Source organism: Cetorhinus maximus, chromosome 1 (genome assembly GCF_964194155.1).
Source record: "Cetorhinus maximus chromosome 1, sCetMax3.hap1.1, whole genome shotgun sequence".
In the NCBI taxonomy this organism is placed as follows: Eukaryota; Metazoa; Chordata; class Chondrichthyes; order Lamniformes; family Cetorhinidae; genus Cetorhinus; species Cetorhinus maximus.
This window is the reverse complement of record NC_135879.1, coordinates 63,299,953-63,326,924: the sequence shown is the minus strand read 5'-3', so window position 1 is coordinate 63,326,924 and position 26,972 is coordinate 63,299,953. Positions and strand designations below refer to the sequence as shown.

At 43.8% G+C, this 26,972-nt stretch overlaps 1 protein-coding gene across 3 annotated transcripts in view; it reads right to left on the bottom strand.

The window, feature by feature from the left end:
- fhip1aa (FHF complex subunit HOOK interacting protein 1Aa) overlaps positions 1-26,972 on the bottom strand; it is a 250,298-nt gene that overhangs the window by 121,744 nt on the left and 101,582 nt on the right. For 2 of the 3 annotated variants that reach the window (XM_078541265.1, XM_078541270.1), the window contains exon 2: positions 20,553-20,663. The gene's annotated coding sequence lies outside the window, so the exon portion shown is untranslated. The remainder of the gene's footprint in view (positions 1-20,552; positions 20,664-26,972) is intronic. The other variant, XM_078541273.1, reaches the window with a different exon arrangement.

The following is a 26,972-nucleotide window of genomic DNA, read 5'->3' as shown; positions in this document are numbered from 1 at the left end:
CCTACCTCTTTGTTTGATGAACTTTTGGTCATCTGTCTATTATCTTGCGTGGTTCAATGTCATATTTTGTTTCATAATTCCTTAGGACATTTTATTATGTTAAAGGTGCTATATAAGTACAAGTTGTTGCATTAATTAGGACTCCCACCACCCCCCAGAACACTTTCATTTTCCACGCACAATGGTTTGGATTTTGTGGTAAGAAAAATGCTGAAGTTATCAGCACTCTCAGCTATTTAGGAATAATTTTGACAGCAACTTCCAGTGTATGTACATGCACAATTAAACAATGAAATCAGGAAATTGCTGTCCAGTTTGCCCTACACATGCTTAAGCTTTGCTGTATAGGTATCTCAATTATATACTTTTGTTTTTGAATGTCAAATCTAAGTTATTTATTTCTCTACACCGTCTCCCACCTCTCTGCCAGTTCCCAAGAATATTTGGATTCAAAAATGCATTTTTCTTAGTTTATAAATGCTTTATAGCTACTGTGCCATGTCTCATCTTGTAAACATTGTTAGAATACAATGACAGAGTTTTGGTTCTGTTAAAACCCCTACTAAAACTTTCACAGCATTAGTTAAACAATAGCTCCAATATGAGAGCACTAGTTCAGCCTAAACACCAACCTCAAAGAAAAAACCTCAACATTGCAGAGGTAGGATCAAATAAAAGTGATGCATGAAGCAACTTGCCTGATCCCTAAAGTATTAGCTGATTCATTAACAAAGACATAATTTGTCATTCTGTTTGTTTTAAACTTGTCAGGCTCGAGACGAGTAGCTAGAAGGGTGTTCCTGTGATGAAATATTCCCAAGCCACAAATAATTTATTGGAAATTAAGGCCTCCTTTGCAACTAATGAGTCTGGCTAACCTTTAAATGCTGCTTGTTCTACACATAAACATATATGAAATTAACACAATTAGAAAGGGAAACAAGCCACAGTGTTAAAAATGGAGATAACGTAGTTAAGCTTCAGCAGAAGATTATGTAGAGGCAGCATATAAATCAGCCTTTGAAGCCTCCAAATATCCTTCTAAAAATGAGGGTCGATTTATGTGCAGAATATAAACTGTGAACCAGTGGTGTGGGTGGCTGCCATTTTGAAATGTGAAGAAAACAACACTGATAATTCATATTATATTAATGTGGAGTGAATTCATTCTACAAAGATATCATTAACCACAATCAAAGCTTTTTAAAACCCGTCAAATACATGGACTTCCGCGTCTGATGGAAAGAGTTTATTGAATTCATTCCAAGTTACTTTAGCTTTAGCATCATCCTGAGGATCCCAACTGTGGATCAGATTTGGCACTTTCACTTTCAGAATCATCCCTCCACAACAAATCATCTTGCTCTCCATTCATTGAATTGGATATTCAGATTATTCAAAAAATGCAGACAACACTTTGTGCACTAATAACATCCTTCAGTTTGACCACAAAACCACACAAAGCATCAAGTGGGGCAGCACACATATTTCCACTCCTTGTGAAGGTCTTTTTTTCTCCATCGACCATCCACCTATTCCAAGCAGCGCGAACAAGGTTAATGACTGGCTTGTTGACACACACACAGCCAAAATTTAAACCACCTATATTAGACCCCCTGGTGGAACTGTGATTTAGGTATATTTCCTTCACAGGCACCTCTTGACCTCATCAGTTATTTGGGATCACACTAATAAACTGCATTCGTTATATAGGCCACCGGGCCACCTATTCCACATATCATTGATCCGCAACTTCACTCCATCCTCATCCAACGGTTGCCAAGAACATGCCCAAAACTCCTGCAGGGAACATGATTTTCAGCATGGTTTTACATTTGAAAACTACCACAGACTAACTTGTTCTGTTGGCCATGCAGGCTAGTATCACAGTGAATTGCATCTTCTCATATCCTGTGGCTTTCACTAGAAATGTTTTCGAACTTTTCCGCTCCACAGTTCTGTTGCTGGGCATGTTGAAATTTACGGGCATTTCATCCACATTTCCGAGTGGCATGATGGGTATTCATGTTTTTGCTGCTTCCAATGCTGAATCATTGGAAACTAGTAACTTTGGCAGAGGTCTTTTGATTGTCACTGAGTAATCTTGGTCTTCTGCCACAAACTAGACATTTTCATTCCATAAAGTGGCTATGCCAACTCGCTGTTGCTCTGAAATCTTTGCTGAACTCAGGGTTTGATTTAGCCCACTTGGTTGAGTATATGCACGTTGAATTTCAGGTGACGATATAACAATTCTGATCATTTTCGAGAACCTTTTCTGATATATGATTTTCAAGATCAGGGCACTGGTCCCTGTTCTGATGACACATTTGATCTTGGGCATCTCGTTCAAGCAGATTCTTCCATTCTCACACCAGTTTTTCACTAACTCCAAATTCCCTCACTGCAGCACAGTTATTTGGCGAGTTAGCAAATGGTTCGGTTTTTAACCTGAAACTAGCTTAATACTTCATTCAGTTTGTTGGAAGACTCATTTCTCTTCACTGTTTGCCAGACAGAGTCTGCAAAGCCGGTGTCTTAAAACTCCCATGCATTTTCGCAACACAGCCCGTATCGCTTGCTCGATCCCATGTGCCCAGTTATAAGGTAACGGTAAGTAAAACATAAGTTTGTGGGATGAAAAATTGAGGCTGACCACTAATGCAAGTATAGCCTGTTGAGGCTGAAAAGGGGCAAAGTATATGCAAAAACATGATTTTTGGGGCCAGAGAAATGGGGTCATCTTATACACCGGGTTGACTTATACGCCGCAATCTACGGTACATTGAAGGAAGGCACAAACCCATAGCTACCATTACACTGACAGGTCAAAGTTAAATCATCAGTCAGTCCACTCTCTCTCACATACCCTGTGATATGATTGCAGAACGGAATAGGCACAAGCACAGAACCTTGTTAAACTCATTGCAAAATATAATGCTTGACACTGGGAGAAACCCAAGTAACGCCATTCCAACAACTTGCATTTATATAGCATTCTTAATTTACTAGAGCTTCCCAAGGTGTTTCACAGGAGTGTGAGCAAAATTTGACACCAAGCCACGTAAGGGGGAATTAGCACAAATGGCCAAAAGCTTGGTCAAAGAGGTGGGTTTAAAAGAAGCATCTTAAAGGATTCTTAAAAGAGGGTTGTAGGGGGAGGTTACGGTGATAAAGGAGGTGACAGGCAATATGCATGTAAAAATTTGCTTCTTTATACTCTTCAATTTTCACAATTTCTTGTTAAACACTTATTTGTCTGCATTATATTTATTTTTCTGCCCACGTTATATCCCGTGGATTCCAGATGTCTCAATTTTTTTAAGAGGTAACAGAGATGGTTGATGAGGGCAAGGCTGTTGATGTGGTGTATCTGGACCTCCAAAAGGCGTTCAATACAGTGCCACACATCAGACTTGTGAGGAAAGTTATAGGTCATGAAATAAAAGGGACAGTAACATGGATACAAAATTGGCTGAGGGATAGGAAACAGACAGTAGTGGTTAATGGGTATTATTCGGGCTGGAAGAAGGTTTGTAGTGGAATTTCCGAGGGGTGAGTATTGGGAACATTGCTTTTCCTGATATATATTAATGATCAACACCTTGGTGTGCAGGAGACAATTTCAAAGTTTGCAGATGATACTTGTGAGAATTGTAAACTGTGAGGAGGATAGTGTAGGACTTCAATAGGACATTGACACATTGGTGGAGTGGGCAGATAGGTGGCAGACAAAGTTCAATGCAGAGAAGTGTGAGGTGATACACTGATACAAAGAACATGGACAGACAGTATAAAATAAAGAATACTATTCTAAAGGGTGTGCAGGAGCAGAGAGACCTAGGTGTATATGTACATAAGTCATTAAAGGTGGCAGGACAGGTAGAGAGAGCTGTTTCTAAAGCATACAGTATTCTAGGCTTCATTAATAGGGGCATAGAGTACAAGAGCAGGGAGGTTATGATGAACTTATATCAGACATGGGTTAGACCTCAGCTGGAGTATTGTGTACAGTTCTGGGTGCCACACTATAGGAAGGATGTGAACGCACTGGAGAGAGTGCAGAAGAGGTTTATGAGGATGGTTCCAGGGATGAGACACTTCAGTTATGCGGAAAGATTGATAAAGTTGGGACTGTTTTCTTTGGAGAGGAGAAGGCTGAGAGGAGACTTGATAGAAGTTTTCAAAATCATGAGGGGCCTGGATAGAGTAGATAGGGAGAAACTGTTCCTGCTCGTAAACAAATAGAGAACCAGAGGGCATAGTTTTAAAGTATTTTGCAAAAGTAAATGTGAGATGAGAAAAAACTTTTTCACACAGCGAGTGGTTAGGGTTTGGAATGCACTGCCTAGAAGTGTGGAGGCAGGTTTGATTGAGGCATTCAAGAGGGCATTGGATGATTATTTAAATAGAAACAATGTGCAGAGGTACAGGGAAAAGGCAGGAGATTGGCACTAAGTTAAAATGCTCAGAGAGCTGGTGCAAACACTATGGGTTGAATGGCCTCCTGCACCGTAACAATTCTGTGATTCTGTGAATTACCTTAGTTCAGCCAAGAAGCCAACAAAATCTAGGGCCATTGACTTTATTGATATTGCTCCTCCTACTTTGCTAAATCCAACAGGGGATAATAATAAGTCCCTTCAAGAAAGAAACATTCCACCAGTCCATCTAGCTGCCTGGCTAAGAATGAACAAAACTCACTTCACTGAGATGGATGTGAATGGTGGGGAGATCCCAGCAACCTACATCCTTCTGAAAGTAGCAAGATAAGCAGTTTTGTGAAGGATCCTTCTAAACAGCAAGGAAAAGTCAAGTTGAGAGTCTGGGCTGACCAGATGAGGTAGTAATGTGGAGCTGACCCATAGAAACCAGAAAGGCCCCAGATTTTCTCTCCATCTGTCCTAAGTTGCAGATCTCAGCTAAGACAGCAGTAGAGATGCTCCTATTGGAGGTCTCTGCATTCCCCAAATTCTGTTCTCTTGCACATCCCCAATTTTAATTGTTCCACAACCAACAGCCATACTTTCAGCTGCTTAGACTCTAAGCATGGGAATTCCCTCTCTAAACCTGTCCACTTCTCCCTCCTTAAAACCTACCTCTTTGATCAAGCTTTTGGTCATTTATTCCAACATCTCCTTATACCGCTCAGTATGAGGCTCAGTGTGCCTCATTTAGCTTGATAAGTTCCTGTGAAGCACCTTGGGATGTTTTCTTTAAAAAGGGTGCTATATAAATGCAAATTATTACTGCTTGCATGCCTGGACATGAAGCTAGGGAAATCAGCCAGGATTCCGGTTCTTGATTGTTATTCAGGGACCCATGCTGGTGCTTTTATGTGGTTGACAGGTGAAGGCAAGAACGGACTAGTCTGCAGTGTTCAAAATACTGTGGCGGGCGAATTTGCCCTTGAAACATCACAGTATCCCACAAAAAATAAAAAATGGGGGCAAAAAATTCAAGAAAGGTTGCTCCCACACAAGTTACCTTAGATTATATTTCCACTGTAGTCCAAACGGGGCTGAACAATTGCAGGTGCAGCTGTCTTGTTGAGAGCAGGAACATAATACAGAGTTTCATTGGCGGAGCAGCGGGTATGAGAGAGACAGAATTTGTGAGGAGCTGCTCCTCCAATCACAGATTCTGTCTCACCCATGCACGCTGCCCCAGCTCCTCCAATCACAGGTTCCCTCCCTCCTGCGTTTGCTGCTCCTCCAGAAACAGAATCAATGATTGAAGGAACTGGATCTGTGAGCATGGGAGAATTATATCCAAAAAAACTTCTCTGCAAGTTAGAGAGAGAGAGAAAGAGATGGAAACAGTTCTCTTCAGAGCAGATCCCCAGAACTTGGGAGTCAATAGAAAGTTGAAAAATTTATTCCTCCTTTTGGAATTATTTATTTTTTAAAATCCTTTTAAAGTTGTGCGTTTTAATTGAGGGGAGGGGGGGAAGACAGGGATGGCAGCCACTGGCAAGGATGCACTGAGGCGAGTATGCCACCCCTCTGCCAGTTACAGCAACATTCCTATTTCAAAATAAAAGAAGTGGGATGTCGGCACTGACATCAATGGATCCAGAGAAGAGAGAAAGGCCAATATGGCAACAGGTCCAGTTAAGCACATAAAGTGACTCCAACTGCGTCTTTCAGAGGGATTGGATTGGGGATGGGGAGGGGGCGAGAGGGAGCGAGCAAGAGAGGGAGCAAACAGAAGGGCGCAAGGGAGGGAGTGAGAGAGAGTGCATGAACAGGAGCGCGTGAGGGGTCATGCGTGACAGACCAAGAGAGACCCAGAGACAGAGAGGCAGACATAGAGAGAGAGAGAGAGAGATAGAGAGAGAGAGTGCGAGAGACACAGAGAGAGAGAGCATTGCTCACTTACATTTTTTATTTACATGTATGATTTCCCTTTTTAAAGATATCTTTATTTTTCCTTCTAAAACTCTCCTGTGCCTGGCTTTCAAGTTTACAAACTACTGCTGGAACAACAATAACCAAAGAAAAAGTTAATTCCTTCCCAATGGCTTTCTTCCTCTTTTATATTTGTCCAAGTTATTTTGTGATTAAAGTTTAAAGTAGAGAGAGATCTGTGGTAGGGGGAGAAGAAATATTCTACAGAAATAGAGTTTTGTTTGCTCCCTTGAGGTTTTTCTTTAAAGGTTTCTGCTACAGAAGTGTCTGTCTGTACACAAACTATTTTTTGGCAGTCATTCTGCATGTGCTTTTTGTTTAAAAAAAAAAATTTCCAGATCTAGGAAAAGTTGGGAGTCCAGTCGACCCATGAGTCCGACCTTCCAGGCCTTCAGTTTTCTTTAATATCAGCCACAGGGGGAGGATGATGGTCAGAGGCAGTGAATGAAGGAAAGCTGCTTAATTGTTGTTGGATGTTTGGCTACCTGCCCATCACTGAGTTTCTCATTTCTTTAATATCCTTTAATGGAGGCGTGGAGCACGTTTGCAAATTCCTGCTTCAAGAACAGCTTGGTTACTAATAAATCTTGAGACCTGCTTTACCTTCAAGAAGCCTCTGAAAACCAACGAGTAGCCTCAGAAAATCAAACAGTAGCCCTCGAAAAAATCTAAAAAAAAGCCCTCGGGGAAAAAAACAGATTATTTGGCCCCTGCTAGTCTGTGATGCCCTCTATAGTTGAACAGCCATCTTACACTCACCATCAAGGTCACACATGAAGATGGTTGTGTGGGCAAGTGTCAGAGTGCTGCTGATGGCTAAGAAGTGATATCTCAAGTAATTTGGAGAAAGCAGGGGAAACTTTCCAATTTTGTTTTATTCTGTTAAATCATTTACCAGGGATTGACCAATATCGTTTTCCCTTGTCGAAATGCAAAGTCTCTCCACTGCCTGTTGGATGTGTTCCTGCTCAGTTATACAATCACAACACACACAATTAGGAGCTAGCAGAAGTAGCTGCTGGCTCTTCCCCTCAGTTTAAAATTGAATTGAAAACGTAGTGGAGAATCCAGCAATGAGCAGAATTAATTGCTTAAAAGAAAGCATTCTGTTAATCACAATGCTTTACAGTGCAAGTCCCACATCCTTTACAAATGGAAAGTGGAGCAGTAATGGATGAGCAATCAAGTGCCTCAAACTTTCGAGGGATACCAGTGTACGCAGCAAGATTACTGACTGTGCAGGGAAGCGGTTTGCATCCACCTCTGACATTTTCTTGATGAGATTTTACAGTTAAGAATACACTGGAGTCAGCAAAAAGCAGTTGTACGAACAGGTCAGTTACAATGGCTGGAATTTTCCATTCCGGACTTAAGTCCCATGGCCGGGAAGGTGGGGGATGCGGGTGGAGGATGGGGAGTCTTTCCTGCCGTGGAGGCCAGTGGGAATTCACGCCATATCGCGGGACGCTGGCCTAATTAATTATGCAGTCAGGGGTTTCCCCGGTGTTTTGCGGGGCAGGCTGGGTTGAATGGCACATGCCTCATCATCATATCCGGCACCCGGACATCAACTTATCCACCATTCAAGGTGGAGATAGCCTGCAGACCATACAGAGCTCCAGTCCCCAGATACGCTGACGCCTCTCTGGAAGTACTACTGAATGAAGTGGAGGCCTGGAGTGCCATCCTCTACCCAGAGGATGTAAGGAGGAGGCGGAGCTGACAGACCAACCCAGTATGGAAGGGAGTCTGAAGGGTGGTCAATGCCCATGGCCTCCATCAGAGGACTGCCCTGCAGTGCAGGGAATGCGTGGATGGCCTCATCTGCTCTGACAGGGTAAGTGAACCCTCAACACTTCACTGAATGGGAGCGGGGACATGGGCCTCAGTGCAATGTGGTAAGGTGATGCCTCATAATCCAACTGCAGTCATATAGTCTGCAGGTGGAGAGGCCACTGTGGGTCGCTGACCCTTCCACACAGAGCTCACATGCTGTCTGGGAATGAGGGTGGAGGGGGTTGGAAGTGGCTCAGGCATTGAGGGCACCAGCATGCACCGCTAATGACATGTCTCTGAGAGCCTTATCCTTGTATCTGCGTGTTTTCACCCCTCTGGAGAGTGCTGCCCCAGAACCCTTGTGGACAACCTGCAGTGGAACCTTCAGCCACTATTCTCCTACATTCTGCGTTGTCACAGCACTAACTCTATTCTCCATACTGCAGCTCACCTCAAGCAGACCGCCCACAGGCATGGAGATAATTTACAGAAGAGACGGGAAACCGTTCAACCCATGTTCCTTCAATCCAAAACCAAGATCACCAACCTCAGTCATTGAGCTTCAGTGTGCAGATGACACCCATGTGTGCGCTCACTCGAAACTGAGCTCTAGGCCATTGTCGACTCCTTCTCCAAAGCACATGAGAAAATGGATCTTTCACTAAACACCCTGAAAACTAAGGTCCTCTTCCAATCAGCTCCCACAGCACAACACCTCCCCTCTTCGATTAAGATCGATGGCGAGATCCTGGAAAAGATGGACCATTTTCTGTACTTTGGGAGCCTCCTCTCGATGAAGGAGACAGCGATGATGAAATTTATCATTGCCTCCAATGTGCCAGCTCAGCCTTTAGCGAACTGAGGAAAAGAGTCTCAAACCCGGGACTGAGGTCATGGTTTACCAGGCAGCAGTGATCCCGCACTCCTATATGCTTCGGAGACTTGGATAACCTAGAGCATCACCTCAAAGCACTGGAGAAGAACCACCAGCAGTCCCTTCACAAGATCCTCCAAATCCGATGGCAGGAAAGCCGCTCCCACAGCATCGCCCTCTCCCAAGCCAACATTTCCAGCATCGAGGCATTAATCACTGAAAATCAGCTCCGCTGGACAGGACATGTCATGCGTATACCTGGCCCCAAATTCCTGCTCTACTTGGGGCTCAGTCATGGCAGGAGACTCCCAGGAGGACAGTGGAAACACTTTAGCGATATCCTCAAAGCATCCCTGAAGAGATCAAACATCCCTGTCAATTCACGGGAGTCCCTAGCTTGTAACCAACCAAAATGGAAACGGTCCATTCAGGAAATAACCAAATACGTCAAAAGACTTTGTTAGGAATGTGGAGAGGTAAAATTAAGACTTTGGAGAGAGAGGGCACAAACCGCCAAACAATTCATCTACCCAAACCTTCAAGCACCACCTGTCCTGCATGTGGCAGTCTCTACATCATGCATTGAATTTATCTGCCATCTCCGAACCCATCAAACTGGAGTGCAAGCAAGTCATTCTCCATCCCGAGGGACTGTCAAAGAAGAGGAAACACTCGAAAGTGAGTCATCCTAATACCTCCACTTTGCTATTGTTCCCAACCTTCAAATGCTGTCTCAAAACCTATGTCTTGCTACCTTCATTCACCTCCATTACCTTTTCTCCAACTTCGTACTGTGTCCATCAACCCTCTTCCAAAATACCTTGGTACATTTCAATGCACTTGCATTGTATTTTTATATAGGCTGTTGCAAATTCAAGCCCTACTCCAGAGGCCTGAGTATTGAAAGAAAGCTGCATTGTCAGAGATACAATGTTTTGATTGAGACTTTAAATCGAGGCCATATTTGTCCCCTCAGGTCGATGTGAAAGACCTCATGGTCTTTATTAAAGAGGAGGGAGAAAATCTCTCAGTGACCAGGCCAATATTTATCCCTCAACCAACATCATTAGAACAAATGATCTGGTCATAATCCCACTGTTGTTTGTGGGGCTGTGTGGTGTGCAAATTGGCTGCTGCATTCTCTACATTACAATAATGACTACAGTTCAAAGTATTCATTGGGCTGTGAACACTATGGAATGCCTGCAGGTAGTTAAAGGCTTCATATAAATGCAAATCCTTTTCTTCTCTCCTTTAAACAACCTTGTGACTGTCAACATAAAGAATTTAGAGAAACATGTGATCAGATTTATGATAACACCCATGAGGTTCTAACACACCCTGAATAACTAGAGCAGTGCTCTCAACCCTTTCTATTCCAGTAAATTACTAATTTAATTGGCAAACAAAGTTGCTATGGTATTCAAAAATTTAACAGATCACAGGGACAAAAATGCTCCTTGTCATTACACTGTTCTAGATGGGACACATTCACATGCAATAATTACCCATCAGAGGAAGGGCTCTCTTTATGTGCAACCATCAACGTTTCTGGGTGTGGATGAGTATTAATTAACAAAGATTTGCAGTATTTGCCACATTTAAGACTGTATTAAGGTCAGAGTTGACTGGAATCCATGATGAAATGCAGGTTCTGGACACAACATTGATCAAGAATTCGGCAGTTCACCTTTTGATCATGAACTTGGTACTTGTCTGATGATTTATTTGATTTATGTTGGTATTTTTGAGGTGTACATATCTGAATAATTTTCAAGCAAGCAGAACTGTTGAAAGGAATATAGACATGAGCCTAATTGACTACGAGCACTGCAGTAGTTGTTAATACTTTCAGCAGAAGGGAAGGCACAAAAATTGGTAAGAAAATTGTGCGACAGTATCTTCATACCTGGAATCCCTAAGGTCCCAGAATCATTCTCATCACTCTCCACTAATTCCTTTCAATTAAATGTAGGTACCCAAAGCTGCATGCCAGACATTAATTCAGCCTTAGCACATTGCTGCTTTTTGCGATTTACACACACAGCTGTGCTGCATTATCCTATAACTCAAACATAAAAGAAGGTCAATTCATTGCAAAGTGCAGAGGCAAGACGGCACCATTCTAGGAATCGCTTTGAAGGCACTTTGCCAATAAGTCAATTTAGGGATTAGATTAAAACCTCCATTTTATCAGCAATGGGCCAAACTTGGTATCAGAGGAGGTGGAAATTCGTGCAAAGTTGCCAATAAGGATGCTCATACTTGACATAACTTATTAGTGTTGATTTATAAAGCACCTTCATAAGACCTCACTGTAATCTTAGTGCAGCATCCTCGAGAGCACTCTACTTTCCAGATGTTCAGGCATGATTATCTTTTATCTGGACACTCTGCATTACTGTCAACACAGGTAAAATATAGTCATGTCTCTCTTGTTCTTCAGCCCAGGAATGTTACAAGCAACAAATACGAAGCAGTCACATACCAAATACCTGCTGCTCTGGGCAGTTGGATCACACATGCACATCTCTCACATCCATATTTCAACATATGCCCATTATTTTTCTGCTTACAAGAGCAGGTGGAAAGATATGAAAGGGTTAATAATGTTTTAAAAATATATTTATTCTCAGGATGTAGGCATCGTTGGTAAAGCCAACATTTATTGCCCATCCTTAGTTGCCTTTGAGAAGGTGCTGGTGATGATCCTTCTTGAACTGCCGCAGTCTTGATAGTGAAGATACTCCCACAATGCTGTGAACTGCTACTCTAACATGTTGAGAGCACAAAATTGGTTGAAGGTCAAAAAACCAAGAATAGTGGTTAATTAGGTATTTTTTGTTTTTTGTTGACAGACCACAGGGTCGTTGTTAGGAACATTGGGTTGAATTTTCAATGGCTCATGGGAGGAGGGGCCTGAAAATGGGGAGAAATCTCATTGGGCTGGTTCCACAATACATTCCCGTTTCCTTGGGGTTATGGGGGAGCCAGATTGATGGTGGGAATGGTTACACACTCGGCCATGGTGGGTAGCTAATTAAGTCCATTAAGGGTTTAATTACGAGTATTCTACAGACCCTGACTGGATTTTCCCAGTGCCAAGGCTGGCAGATTTCAGAGCTGGATTGGAAACCTCTGCTCCAAAAATCAGCTGCCACTGCAGCAATGCTTGAAACTGTAGGGGACTTTCTCCTGATCTCCAAAAGCCCTAAACTTTCTGGTCCCCTTACTTACCTGATTTATGACTGACAACCAGGAATTGAGGGGGCCTCCCACCTCACTACATGCTTCAACAGTTCCAATCTTTGACTTCTGGAAGGCCTCCTATTGGCCCTCCAGACTCGGGATTCCCCACCCCCTCCACCCCACTCTCCACCTTTAATTGAATGAGTCTGGGTGAGCAAGGAAGCGGCCACACACTAGGGAAACCTTGTAGAAAGTGATCCTTCTCCGTGGCAGAGACAGATTAGATGCAGCCACATTGACATGCTTGGAGTCGGACCTCTAGCTTCTCTGCCCACTCAAGCAATGCAGAAGCATCAAAGAGCTTTTCACCCCTTAGGCACACACTGCATACTTACGAGCGTTTTAGTGGACTGCAGAACAGTTGGATGACTGGGCACGTTGTACAATCTCCTTGCTAAAACTGGCCGTGGAGCAGTCACTGGTGGAAGCGCTCACAGCCCCTTGCAATGTCGTCATCCTGGCTTGGACCAGTCTCCTCCTTGCTTCAAGCTAACAGCGCAGCCTTGCAGTGCGGGTTAGGAGAATGCCTGCGCCTGAGCTGAGATCACAGCATGCAGTCCAGTGAGCAAAGCTGCTGTCAATTGTTCAGGTGGAGTTGGGTGGAGGTGGGTGGGGTTTCAGGCAGCCATGCAGCGCACTAATCTCTGGCCATACAAGTGGTGGCCAGCTCTCTCCGGGATGCGTTAAGGGGCCTTCAGACTTAACCAAGGGAGGTTCTTAATACACCCATGCTAACCCATGTGTCTCTCTCTTTCATGCTGCAGGAGTACAACATCAGGATTATGGAGCCTGGTGAACTAGCTGTATGCCTCGTGGCGTACAGAGAGTGATGACGACAGAGAGGAGAGCGACTGAGGTGCCTGGCTGCACAGAGGAAGGGGAAGCACCCTCTGGAAGAAGGGGCAGCTGGGGCTGCGAGCTATCACTGGTTGGCACCTAGCTACACGCAGGGTCTATAGACGCAACCTTTCATTCCTGCAGATGGCCAAGAACCAGTGTCGCTAAAGACTGTGCATGCCTAGGGAACTGGTCAGTCACATCTGCCAGCTACCTCAGGATTTGGTGCCACAGGGACAAGGAGGGCATCCGCTGCCATGGCTGTGAAAGTGATAGTGGCTCTCAACTTCTACGCCAGTGGCTCCTGTCAGGGCTCCACAGATGACATCTGTGGGATATCACAAGCCTCCACCCACAAATGCATCCCTGAGGTCACGGATGCCCTCTTTGTGAGGGCACACAACTTTGTGCATTTCGCCCTGGACCAGGACAGCCAGGATGCAAAAGCGATTGGATGTGCCCAGATTTCCAGTTTCCCAAAGATGCAGAGTGCCATCAGCTGCACTCACTTGGTGCTCAGATCTCCATCGCAACACGTGGTCAACTATGTCAACTGTAAGGGATTCCATTCACTGAATGTGCAGCTGGTGTGCGACCACCACAAACGCATCCTGCAGGTCTGCGCATGGTTTCCAGGGAGTGTGCACAACTCCTACATTCACAGTAGGTCTCAGATCCCTGAAGTCTTCCAGGGTTCACAGAAGCTGCAGGGATGGCTCCTCGGGGACAAGGGCTACCTGCAGAGGCCGTGGCTGATGACACCCGTGCGGTGGCCTCAGACTGCAGCAAAGTGAAGGTACTTTTTTAAAAATATTCGTTCTTGGGATGTGGGTGTCACTGGCTAGGCCAGCAATTATTGCCCATCCATAATTGCCCTTGTTCAGAGGGCATTTAAGAGTCAACCACATTGCTGTGGGTCTGGAGTCACATGTAGGTCAGACCAGGTAAGGACGGCAGATTTCCTTCCCTAAAGGACATTAGTGAACCAGATGGGTTTTTACAACAATTGGCAATGGTTTCATGGTCATCATTAGACTTTTAATTCCAGAATTTTATTTTTATTGCATTCAAATTTCACCATTGAACCCGGATGCCCAGAGCATTCCCCTGGGTCTCTGGGTTGCCAGTCCAGTGATAACACCGCCACGCCACCACCTCCTGCTGCAACTTGGCGGAGCAAACCATCAGGATGCTGAAAATGAGGTTCCGGTGCCTGGACCGGTCTGGTGGAGTCCATAGAGGGTGTCACGCATCGTCATCACCTGCTGCGCCCTTTACAACCTGGCACTGCAACAGAGAGAGGAGCTGTCTGAGGGGGAGATGCAGGAGCTGGAGGCCTCCTCCCATGAGCAGGACATAGACAGTGATGAGGGTGAGGAGGTCCTCGAAGGCAACGATGATGACAATGAGGCCCTCGCACTGGCCAGGCAAGGTAGGCGCGCTCAGAAGGCCCTCAAAGCTGCTAGATTTGTGGAGGATGATGATGACATGCAGTGAGGAGACACCATAAGATCCTCACATCGCACCTGTGAAAGTTTGACTCCAGTCTGGCTTATGGCAGCGTACGTACCCTCTGTGATAACGCTCATGTCATGGAGATGCAGTGGAGGCCCTAATAGTGGCTCGATTGCAGGAGGATGATGGTGACATGCAGTGAGGACACTCCCTAAATCTTCACTTAGCTTCTGAAAATGTCTGATCCTGTCTGGCTGAGGGCAGCTCGCTTGCGCTCTGCAGTAAGGGTCATATCATAGAGACGCAGCCATGAAATTTTACAAGCACCTGATCCTTTGTCAGCCTTCAGCACCTGAGCCCCTCAGGAGCACAGCATCATTGGTCACAGGTGCTGAAGAGATGGGGCCAACCCTTCTTTAAAAGGTGCTGAGAGCACAGAGAGTGACGGAACTCTGTGATGCCTGCCCACAACATTCTGGCAGCAATGATGACACCGCCGAGGTGCAGGCATCAGTAATGTGTCCAGGGACTGTGAGGCCGGACCATCACTTTGGTCTGAAGGCTGCACAAAGCACAGGGAAGAGGCCCTGGACTGAGATACCTGCCTTTATCTTGTGCAGAAAGGTTTCACATCTGAGTGACAAAAACACTGCTCATCAGAACAAGGAGCCATAGGCAGGGAGACATTCTTGGGAATTTATTGACAACAGCAAACAGTATGTACAAGTGACTAACCCCCTTGCCGGGGCTGTGCAACTACATCTTCTTAACCTTCGTCACTCTGCCATTACGTCTTGGTGCTCCCCAGACATCCACAGCAGAGGTAGAGGCAGCCTGCTGACTGCTAGACCCTGTCTGTGATGACCTTGATGGGTGTCCTTTGGAGGGCTGAGACCTGGAGGGCCCCAGCCTGCTTTTAGGATCCTGCTGTGTAGCAGTGGCACCCTCCTCGGCCTGTGGAGCTGGAGCTGGTGGGGTCACAGGATGGGCCGGACACTCCTGGAGTCACCTGGATGGATGGTCCCGGGGTGGGCGGTGTACTCATGCTGACCCTCGTCCCTATGGGTGCCCGAGGGCTCCTGTTGACTCCGTGAGTGGAAGGAGTGGCTGAAGTGAGATTGAGCTGCCCCGCACCCCTCTCGCTTACACACTGTTGGAAGCCAACTATGGCATCAGCGATGGAGTTGACACCGCGCAGCAGTGCAGGAGCGACGTTCTGACTGAGGTCTCCATGGCAGCCGCCATCGTACCAGCGTAGAACTTGGTGTATTGGCATGTCAATGTTATCAGCTCAGCCTGTAGGCGGACGGACTGCTCCATCATGCCTTGCAATCTGAGGAGTGCAGCGGACATCCCTTCCTGATGCTCCCGATCTTGCCTTTGCAGCTCCAGCAACTCTGACATGACTGAGTCCAGAGGCTCGTCGTCTCATTCGGACTCAGCAATGTTCTGGCCTTCAGCAGCCTTCTGAGTGCCAGACACCTGGGAAGTCCCTGCCTCCACCTGCTGTGGATCAGAAAGTGCGATGTGCTCACCAGATTGTGATCCCGAGGCTACTCTAAAGTTAGGTCCCACTGAGGTGTGTGTCTCTGCACTGGTGGAGGGTGTGGGTGAGCGCTGTGATGGGACTTCCAGGAGGGTGCCTCCAGATTCCTCTTCAGAGGTTCATTTGGGGTTTGATTGAACGCCCTGGGTTATAGTCTCCATCGGCTGTTTGGCGGATGTGCCTGCAGAAGCATGGAGAGATAACTAGTGCATGGCAGTGGCCTGTGAAACAAGACACATCACTCACAGCATGGTTGCCTGATGGATGTTGCACTGTTGGATCCTCACTTGGTAGAGCAGCGCCGACTTGACTGTCAGCACAGGACCGGTCCAGGTCCTCGCCGGCCAGCTGGATGGCTCTGTTTTCAAAGTGTTTGAGGACCTTGATTTCAGGCATTCCTCCACTGTTCTCCAACCTCTCCCTGTTGTTGTGTGCCAGCTTGTCCTGCATGAAGACAGATGGAGAGAGTATAAGTAAACAGGCCACCTGCCAGGACAGATGATAAGTATGTCTGGCATGTGTGGGTGGCGAATGGTCCCATGGATGGGATGAGGACATTGAAGGTGTGTGTGAGAGAGTGAATAGTGATGTCCCTTGAGCTGGCAGTGAGTGAGGGCCCTGTGGATGTGTGATGGGTTTGTGAGTGTGAGTTGAGAGCGATGAGAAGAGTGACTCACCCTGGCGGAACGGAGGAGGTCACTCATCCTCTTGCGGCACTTGGTGGCTGTCCTCTTTTGCAGGGCATTGGCGCTGACCGCTCCTGCCACTGACTCCCATCCTGCGGCAAGAGCGGGGGTAGAGGACATCACAGCTGGCCTCCAGTGTGTCCAAAATGCACTCAAGGGACATGTCATTGAACCTGGGGGCTGCAGTCTTTTTGCCTTTCAGGGCCATGTCTTCTTTGCAGCAGTTGTGGGCTGGAAACACAGAGGTGTGCACGTGGCTGTACTTTAAATATGGCACCTGGCATGATGAAGTGGCAAGTTGATGGCATGACGGGCGAATGAGAGCCCGTCCACCATCGAAATGGCGTGTTTCCCGAGGATGCATAATTAATGCAGCTATTTTGGGACGATACAGTGTGAAAGGCCGCAATTGCGGCCGACGGGTAAAACATCGTTTTACCCACCCACTTCTGCACTTAGTGCAAATCTTGGATGATTCCTCCCCAGGTCTCTTTTCACTGCAATCGATGTTATTAGGAAATCAGACAGCTGTTCAAACAGGTGAGGGGTTTTGATAATATAAGAAAAGATATTTCCAACAATTAGTGAATTAACTAAGATTATAAATTTCAGATAATCACCAAAAGAATTGTTAAATACAAGGTGTTGTTAGGACATATAAACAATAGTGGGAAATGAACAAATATTTGAAGAAGAATGTTACAAGGGTCTGAGGAAAGAGCAGAGAAAATAGGGCTAAATGGATAATTCTTTCAGTAAGCTGGAACAGATCCTTCACCAGAATTGCCTCCGCTTGTGCTGCAAAATGTTAAGATTTGGGATGGGGCAGAATAAAGAAGATGAGACTTGATCTAATTAAATGCAATAGTATTCCTAGGGATAGGAGTAGACCACTCAGCCCCTCAAACCCACTCTGCCATTCAATGAGATTATGGCTGATTTGTATCTCAACTTCATTTACCTGCCTTAGCTCCATATCCCGTACACTTACATGACCTATTCACAGTTGTTGATCTACAGTTGGGGTCAATGAAGGCAATACTTTAATTGACAATAATGTTGAACATAGCTGTATAACCCTTGTTAAGTGACTGGCTGACTGTGCAAACATTGTCATCTGTCTCCTTGTCAGGGTCACTTCCTACTGATAAGCGCTGCTTCCCATCTTTGCTTTACAGGTTGAAAGTATTCAAGACATAACAGGGTAATAATAATTTGGACACTTTAGTGGCCTGGACTGCAGCACTTACTGATCAATCTAGGCATACAAGTTTCAGTTTTGCATGATAGATCCTCTAAGACTCTGGTAGCCAATTGCACCTCTTTATATTATTCTTCATGTCTTGGATGTGCCAATGAGGTATGAAACCATGGTTACCCTGGATGCTTTGGTATCCAAGCAAATACACATCTGCTCTTCCAGGCACTTTTAATAATGGTGACACCTTTGAACAGACGTAAAATGAATGAATCAGAGCAACAATCAGGATAGCCACCTAGACCTATATTCTACATAAGTGGGAACTTAGAAATGGGCAATAAATGCTGGCCTAGCCAGTGACGCCCACATGCCATAAATGAATAAATTTTTAAAAAAGACCAACTGTAGAGTCTTGGAGTAGAACCTTTTTCTGTTCATGAAGAGGGTGGGATTGGTGATCGAGGCAGCCTCCCCCATGTGTCTTCTGCGTGCTAGCAATAATGCCCCTTGTGCTATAGGGAATCCAGCCAGATGGTAAACATGCAGGGCTCTGTTCTACCACTGTGAGATTTCTGTTGGAAGATAGATGAACCAACTAACCTGGGCAAATAAGGCATCTGCAACTTGTACTATAGGTAAGATTTGGCAGATAACTGTTTCTGCTAAGCAACAGAAGTATTACTGTCATTGCTAATGACTGAGGCAACCCCTTTGTGCAAGGGGTTTTTGGGTTTGGCTGCAGGAGTTTGTATAGATGGATCATAAACTCCTTCAGGAGACATAATTTCCAGATGTAGGTGCTCCATACAATTGTCTGACCCAATATATATGAGTGGGCTCCAAGCATTTAAATTGTGTTCACATCTATTTAGCATGATCCTCTCATATTTTCCTTCTCAAAAACTTGCAAATACAGATGGATGGCTGGAGCAATGGCAATAAGTAAGCAGTACACTTGAAATATCCCTCAGGAAATACAAAGACTTTGAAGTCAGCTTTGTGAAGCAGGCTCCAAATTTCTTTGTGGCAAAACAAGTAACAGGTGTATAAAAGCACTAAAGTACACAACAGTTCTCACCACAAGCCTCAACAATTCAAGCCGTCTTAAGGGCAACAGAGGTGAAGGGGGCTCCCTTGCCGCATTTTACGCAAATACAATCTTCCGGTCTCCAGATTTTCAGAGACCAGTGTACGACTGAAGCTGCATGTTGGGACCCTGTGGAAGTCCTGGCATGTGGACCTCTGTGGGAATTGCCTGGAAAGTTAAGTTCCGATGGGCAATTCCCCTGCTCCTGGGACCCTCAGCAAATGTCTCCAACTCTGAGTTAGAGTTGGAGACTTCAGACAGTTCTGATGTATTTACTTAGATAGTTACCCAAGAAATGTTAGACAGATTAAAACCTAGTCTAACACCTAGGTAACTACACAACTGACCCCTGACCCGACTATATCCCAATGAACCAATCCAACAACTCCCCCGACTGCCACCTCAACTACCCTACTCATCTCGCCCACCTACCCACTCACCTCACCCACCTATCCACTCACTCAATCACTCACCCATTCCATTCAAATTGGACATTTAAACTTACCATACAGCAACTGGTGCCGTAGAAAGGGAACGTTGCCCATCTCCCCCCTCCACCAGACCCTACTCTACTCTGAAATAAAAACAGAAAATGCTGGAAAAACTCAGCAGGTCTGACAAATTCTGTGGAGAGAGAAACAGAGTTAACGTTTCGAGTCCATATGACTCTTCTTCTCTAAAGGCTCTTCTTCTGAAGAACAAGAGTCATACGGACTCAAAACATTAACTCTGTTTCTCTCTCCACTGAATTTGTCAGTCCTGCTGAGTTTTTCCAGCATTTTCCGTTTTCATTTCCGATTTCCAGTATCCGCAGTACTTTGCTTTTTCTACTCTACTCTGCTTTGATGCAGCTCTCGAAGGAACGCTGCACTCCACGTTTCCAGCCAGGCTTGGAAAGTCCCAGAATGCCCAGAAGAAATGCGGAGCAGCATCAAGTCGGGGGAGTTTTTGAGTGGAATGGCAATCCGACAATGTTTGCCGCTCCTCCAAAGATCTGGGCCACTGTCTGGAGCTCTGCTCAGGTGCTTCCATTTCATGAATGTAGAAGGATGCTCAACAAGCTTCAGCATTCCATGATAAAAGTAGGTGAGGTACAATGCACTACAGATGATGATCCAAATCAACCCCAATATTACAAAGTCACCTTACCCCATGATCTATGCAACTTGTTTTTAATTACAATTGAATCCCCATGAAATGTATCCTAGTACCTGATTAACCTTGCTTTTCCAGTGGATAAGTAACCACACACACCTAACGCCTTTCCCCACTTGCTAATGAGTGTTTCTTCAATATGTCAAAATTTCATATTTCTTGTTCTACTGTTCAAAACACTTATTCACATTATAATTCAGATTTTATTCTTGAAATTATCCGTTTAAGGGGTTTAGATCCCTTTTGAAGGATAGGAAACAGAAAGAACAAACTTACCTTTACGTAATATCTTCAGAATGTCTCAAAGTGCTTCACAGCCAACGAATTACCTCTGAACTGCAGTGTTTTCCAGGCAAAGGAAAAAACCAAGTTGTGCACACCAAGACCCTGCCAACAGGAAATAGAAAAAAAGTGGTGAGCAGGTTGACATTGATTGTTTCATAGTCGATTTATAGTACACCACATATATAAGGGGTTCATCTTCTTTTGTGGTGTTGGGTGAGGGATAAAGACTGCCCAAGACATCGGAGAACTCCAGTGCTTTTCTCTTAATGGGATCTTTTATGGCCACCTGAACTGGCATATGAAAAATAATGCCACTTGCAACATAGCACCCCCACAGTACTTCAGTAAAGGATCAGCCTAGATTATAAATTCAAATTCTGAATTGAGGTTTGAACCCACAACCTTCTGGCTCAGGAGGGAGAGTACCACCATGAAAACAAATAAACACGAGAAACCTTTGAAAGCCAGCAATTGTTCTGTATTTATGTCACATATCTAACCATCAACTGCAATTTTTATATATCACAGGAAATATCATCCTCTGTATTGCTTATGGATAGTGATAACAGGTATGCATTTATGACATTAATTACTGCATTGACCCTTCTGTCATATAAACTGTTTATTATCGTGGCCTACTGCTTGCCATTGCCAAACCAAATTTCAAATTAGCTAACTGGGTATTAATTCTTTGAACCATCATTTCTTCAAAAGCTTCACATGTGGATCCCCATCTTCACATGTGGATCCCCATCAACTGCTTTCTGAACAGCAAAGTAGATTATATCTACTGATGAGCTTTCACCAGCTAGTCTACCTACCTCCTCAAAAAATTCCAGCAAGTCCATGAAATCTGACCTCTTCTAAATCATGAATACTTTTTATGGCCCTTGCATTCTTTGCTAAATATTGATAGCACTCACCAAGATGTTCTACTATCGAAGTGAAAATAAATATTCCGCAGTTTTTAAGTCACTGTTTTTGAATATCAAGTTAAACATTGCTATTATCCTGCATTTATAGGGCTCCCAAAACTGTCAACCAGAGTGATAAGAATTTGAATATTGCTGAAAATAAAGAGACATGTCTAAGCTTTTTGTCTTGCACTCGTCAGGATATTTCGCAAAAACACCAATATAAGGACCCCAATTGGTCAAAGCATTGCCCTGAGTAATGAGTCAGCCATTCGCTATCACTTATTTTGTTTAGCTGAAACAGATGTAATGTGTGTACATGTTCTTTCTGTCTGCAAAGAACAGGGCCCTGTGCATTAACATACGTAGCTTCCAGTAGATGCAAATGTGCCACACTGCAAGCCCAACCGACAATCTTAAACAGTGTGCTAAGAATTATGCTGACAACCAATTTAAGATTTTCAGTTGGGCTCACAGTGTGGGACATTTGCGTGTAATGAAAGCTACGTATATTAATGCATAGGGCCCTGATCTTTGCAGACAGAAAGAACATGTGCACACATTACATCTGTTTCAGTGAAACAAAATAAGTGACAACCATTCGCTGACTCATTGTGCAGGGTAATGCTTTGACTAATCAGGGTCAAGCTGCCTGGTTTAAATTTCAAACAATGCTTGGCAGTTAACTGTCAGTCGCCATCAGTGGTATATTCTTCATGGCAACGCCACTTGCCAACCAATCAGCACTCTCTTCACATACAGTATAAATTGTTGTTTTCCCCTTATATTGGTATTCTTGTGAAGTATTCTAATGAGTGCAAGGTGAAAAGCTTTGACATGTCTCTTTTTTCAGCAAATACTTGCAATTGCTTGAGCTCTCTTACTACTGTCTTTCTAACATTCTAAGGTATTCTGAACTAACTCTTGCAAAGATTCCCAATCCTCCCAGCATTATTTTCTATATATATTTTAAATATTTTGATAAGCTTTTTGTTGATCTTATTTAGTTATTATGGTCTAGACATTGATAAGTTTCTCTCTACTGTATAGGGATCGCTCCTAACCATACCCTATAAAATAATCTTTAAAAATTCAATTTGTGACGATGTATTTCTTAAATATGTTTCCCACTTAATGGGCAGAATTTTATGTCCTGCGGGCAGGCGTGCGCCCAAACTGATCAGGCCTAAAATCACGCAAGATGACGTTAGGCAAGCGTCCCGACGTCATTGCGCACTCGTGCAATATTTCGCTCGGCGGGCGTGCGCTAAAGTTGGAAGCACACCCACCAACAATTAAGCAGATAATGAAGCCCATTAAAGGCACAATTGTCTGCAATTTTTCGTGGCCCGTCCAACCTCATCCAAGGACGGGATGAAATCTCCATTAGGAAAAAGATAAAAAGAAATATCTTGGGACAGCATTTTCATGAGGTATGCTTTCAGGTGCTTGATTGTGATGCATTGACATATTTTTGCAGCTTTTTACTGCTTCGTTTCATTATTTGCAGGTCTGCAGCTCCCTGAGGCAGCTGTCTGCCTTCAGGAAACTCCCTCGAAGTCCGCGTCCGCGGTGACGTCATTGCCTGTCCTCTTCCTGCCCCCCACCCCGGCAGCACTGAGCTTTCAAGCACACGTTTCACACTGGCTAGCCGTTAATTGGCCAACCAGTGTGAAATCGCGGTTGCAAGCCGATTGCAGTCGGGGGCCTGTTTCCCAGACGCTCCCGGGCCCGCTGATTGCTCGCAGCAGATGATCAAAAAATTCAGGCCAATGTTTCTTAGAGTTCTCCTCATAATTCCAAAAAATGACTGTTTAAAATCTTCTAGCTCTGCACTGTTATTTGGCCCTCACCCTTTACTGCACCAAGTTCCCAAATGTAAGTGACCAACTTTCACGACGGTTTTCAGTTATCTTGTAACCTACAAAAAACCTTGCCTTATCACTAACAAATGCAAAATGATCCAGAATTAAAGCACTAGAGAGTTAGCATATTGTACAACTCAAAATTCTATAAGACAACAATTTAAAACTATAGCACTAGTTTATTTAAATATCAGAGTGACAAATCACTTCCCTCTGAAAATCCTAAACACTAAAACAATTCTAAGAAAGAGAAATATTCTCATTGAAAAAGAGAATCCCAAAGTAGTTTGTAAACACAGAGCTGCTGAAATTGCAATAGAGTATCAAATGGTGCAATGGGTTTGATACTACTCTTTCACCTCTGGGTCCTGAATACAAGTCGATCCCAAACCAAAAGGATAAAAAAATAATTTCTGGCTATAATAATCACAAGCTTATTGACTGTCAGTAGATGCACAACACAAAGTTACCCTAAATTTCACAATAAATTAACAATTTAATTTAGAGAAACCACAGGCCAGGAGAACCTGTTTTTTTTGTTGATTCTGCGATTGGGCAGCACTTGCTGAATGATCCTAAGTGTGCTAATAACTGCACTAACAACCAATTTAAGATCAGTCAAGCTCGTAACACGGCTCATTTATGCTTGCTAGAAGCAACATACATTGATGTGCAGGAACCTGAAGATGTTCAAGCCTTCCACCCTTTTTTGAATTACGTGAGAGTTTGGGGAGCCTATAGTTCCCGATTGCTTTGTACATGGCAACACTGAGGCCAAACAGAGTCAACTTGCCAACCAATCAGTACCTTTTTCTCCTGTAGTATAAATTGTTGTGATTGTTTGAAATTTGGCATTCTTGTCTTTGTCCTGATGAGTGCAAGATGAAATGCTTCGGCAACGTGTATCACCTTAATTTTAATTAATATTCATAATAGAAACTCGCTATCTGATTTAAAAAGAACAAAAATGTCAAGGAAATGAATTCAAAAATCACTAATGTCTAATAGTACACAATTTATAAATTACCTCGGCTTCTGAAACTGAAAGATGAAGTAATCTGGAACCAGGTGTACGTTAGGGAAGAGCAGATTACAAAACTGGTCTGACCAGTACTCTTCGGCAAGGAACTCACAAAAGCAGCAGTATGCTTTACAAGGCTGGGTCGAGATATTTTTAGACCATGACATTACAATGAAGTTTGAGTGTTTATTGTTGCATTTTATTTTCCATACAGTGCCTGAAAACCTTCAGCTGAAGTTACAGGTGCTCTGCGTTGTAAATAAAAGCTCAGTATGGAGTATAAACCCAGGAAATGTTTCTCTTTTAGCTTCTCCCCACCCCTGATTCCTTGAAAAATGCAAGAAGCCAAAATAAATAGGTGTTGACATTCATTTGTTCTGCCAAAATAATTAGAACATCAAGAACAATTCTAATTGCAAGGGGCTTAATAAATTATAATAAAATGTATTTCTATCCTGGATATGGTAACTACTGGTTCATACTCAGGCTAAAGAAACCTTATAAAATTGTCTGACATTCATTCGTTGGCAACAAGCCAGGTTGTTATTTGGACACGCCCTATTTGCTGTTTATTTCTTGATGAAAGGTATCAGTCATTTTATGGCACATGATGACTGATATCACAATTGCCAGCACCAAAAAAACACAAAATAAAACAACTAGCAACTACATAGTACACTAATAAAAGAGAAATGCTTAAATACAGCAGCAGAGTGATTTGCTGGAAGGATTTCTATCTCAAGTGATTGCTTCACTCTTGCAATTTTTCCCCATCTATTTGCCTCTTCCAGGAGGGGAGGAAGTGTCTTGCCATGATGCCTGAGGCATCATGAGTGTGGGGCAGGACTGATGAACCAGCTGGTCTTTCTGTCAATTTTGTATGCTCGAAACCCCACAAAGCCCATTAACCAAACTCGTGTATCAATTATTCTTTGCAAAAATCTTCATAAGGTTTGCACGTTGGCTTCAAAGACAAGATCATTTTGTTATCTTCTCAATCAAACACAGATATATCACCCTTTTAGGAAGTTATGATTCTGTAAAGTTTATCAAATTTGTGACTGGCATTTGAACACAAGGGGTACGTTTTACAAATGTGGGTTCCAGGTGTGGAGCTAGGCCTGCCAGGCATGCACATAGGCAATTCAGTCAGACAAACACACACACACACACACACATCATGTGATTTTTCTCTCTGTTAATTGTGAGATGGAAAATAAAGAACAGCAAACACCAAACTCCTGTCCAGCAACACACCACATCAGGAGCCCAAATTCATAAAATCATCCCAGAGGCTGGAAATTTTCTCAGAGCTGCTCCACCACCTTAACTTTACCTGAAATGTGGCAAAAACCCAGTCTGTGGTCAATTAACATATTGTGTAAACAGTTACTATTCAAGTTGGCAATTTCAGAGAGAAACTAAAACATCAAGTGGATGCGTAATCCAATTAATCAGCACCTTCTGTAGACTAACAAAACATGTGTTTGAATCTTAGTGCTATCAATTGTTCTAATTTAAAAAGACATTGTACAAAAGTACTTGCATTTAATTTGCCTGACAGTAAATCAAGGTAGATGGGCTATGTGGACATAGAATTTTCCTTTAATAGCTGAAAAAGGCAGAAAGAAAGAGAGCTCAAAGACCATATATCCTTACACAGGGCTGACCTGCTATACCAAGGAGAATAAAATTAAGATAAAAGCAGAAAACTGCGGATGCTGGAAATCCGAAACAAAAACAAAAATACCTGGAAAAACTCAGCAGGTCTAACAGCATCTGCGGAGAGGAATACAGTTAACGTTTCGAGTTCGTATGACTCTTCAACCAGCCATACGGACTCAAAACGTTAACTGCATTCCTCTCCGCAGATGCTGTCAGACCTGCTGAGTTTTTCCAGAATAAAATTAAGTTTTGGTGGCTTGGAGCGCACAGAGATAATGACCTCACAACCTCCATAAAGTTTTACTCTCACAGTGCACAAGTTGAATTGTATTCTTCTGATCATTCAGCATCTTTTTCAAAACCAGAATTATAATTGCAGGTAACTCAGTGCTCCAGTCTGTGCATCATAGAGAGTGACAAAATACAAGTTCACATTCACAATTATCCCACAAGGCAAGTCTCTGATCCTAGCAATCTGGCAGTCAGCAGAGGCCAGGCACTTCCTCACAGAGAGGGAGTGAAGAATCAGCAGGTAATTTAGCTTGAGCTGCTTTTGCACATTTCTCAAAGGATTGATCGATTCACTGAAAGGCTGAGAGCAGTCTACATATCCATTGTCTTAGCTGGGAAACGTGCACAGCTTGAAGGTTTCAGAGTAAAGAAGTAATCTGAACATTTACATGACCAGTCGGCCAAATGTCCAACTGCCAAACACCAAAATCTCCTGAACTTCAAACATTTGAAATTCTATAAACCAATCTTTACTGACCCTTAGTGAACCATTGCTTCTAACAGCTACTCTTTATACAGAACTGTATAACACATTCGTCATGCCACAGCTGGAGTATTACATGCAGCTCTATAGGAAAGAAGTGATGGTGCTAAAGAGGGTACGTAGGACATTTTTGAGGGCTTTGACAGGACTGGAGAATTTTAGTTATGAGCA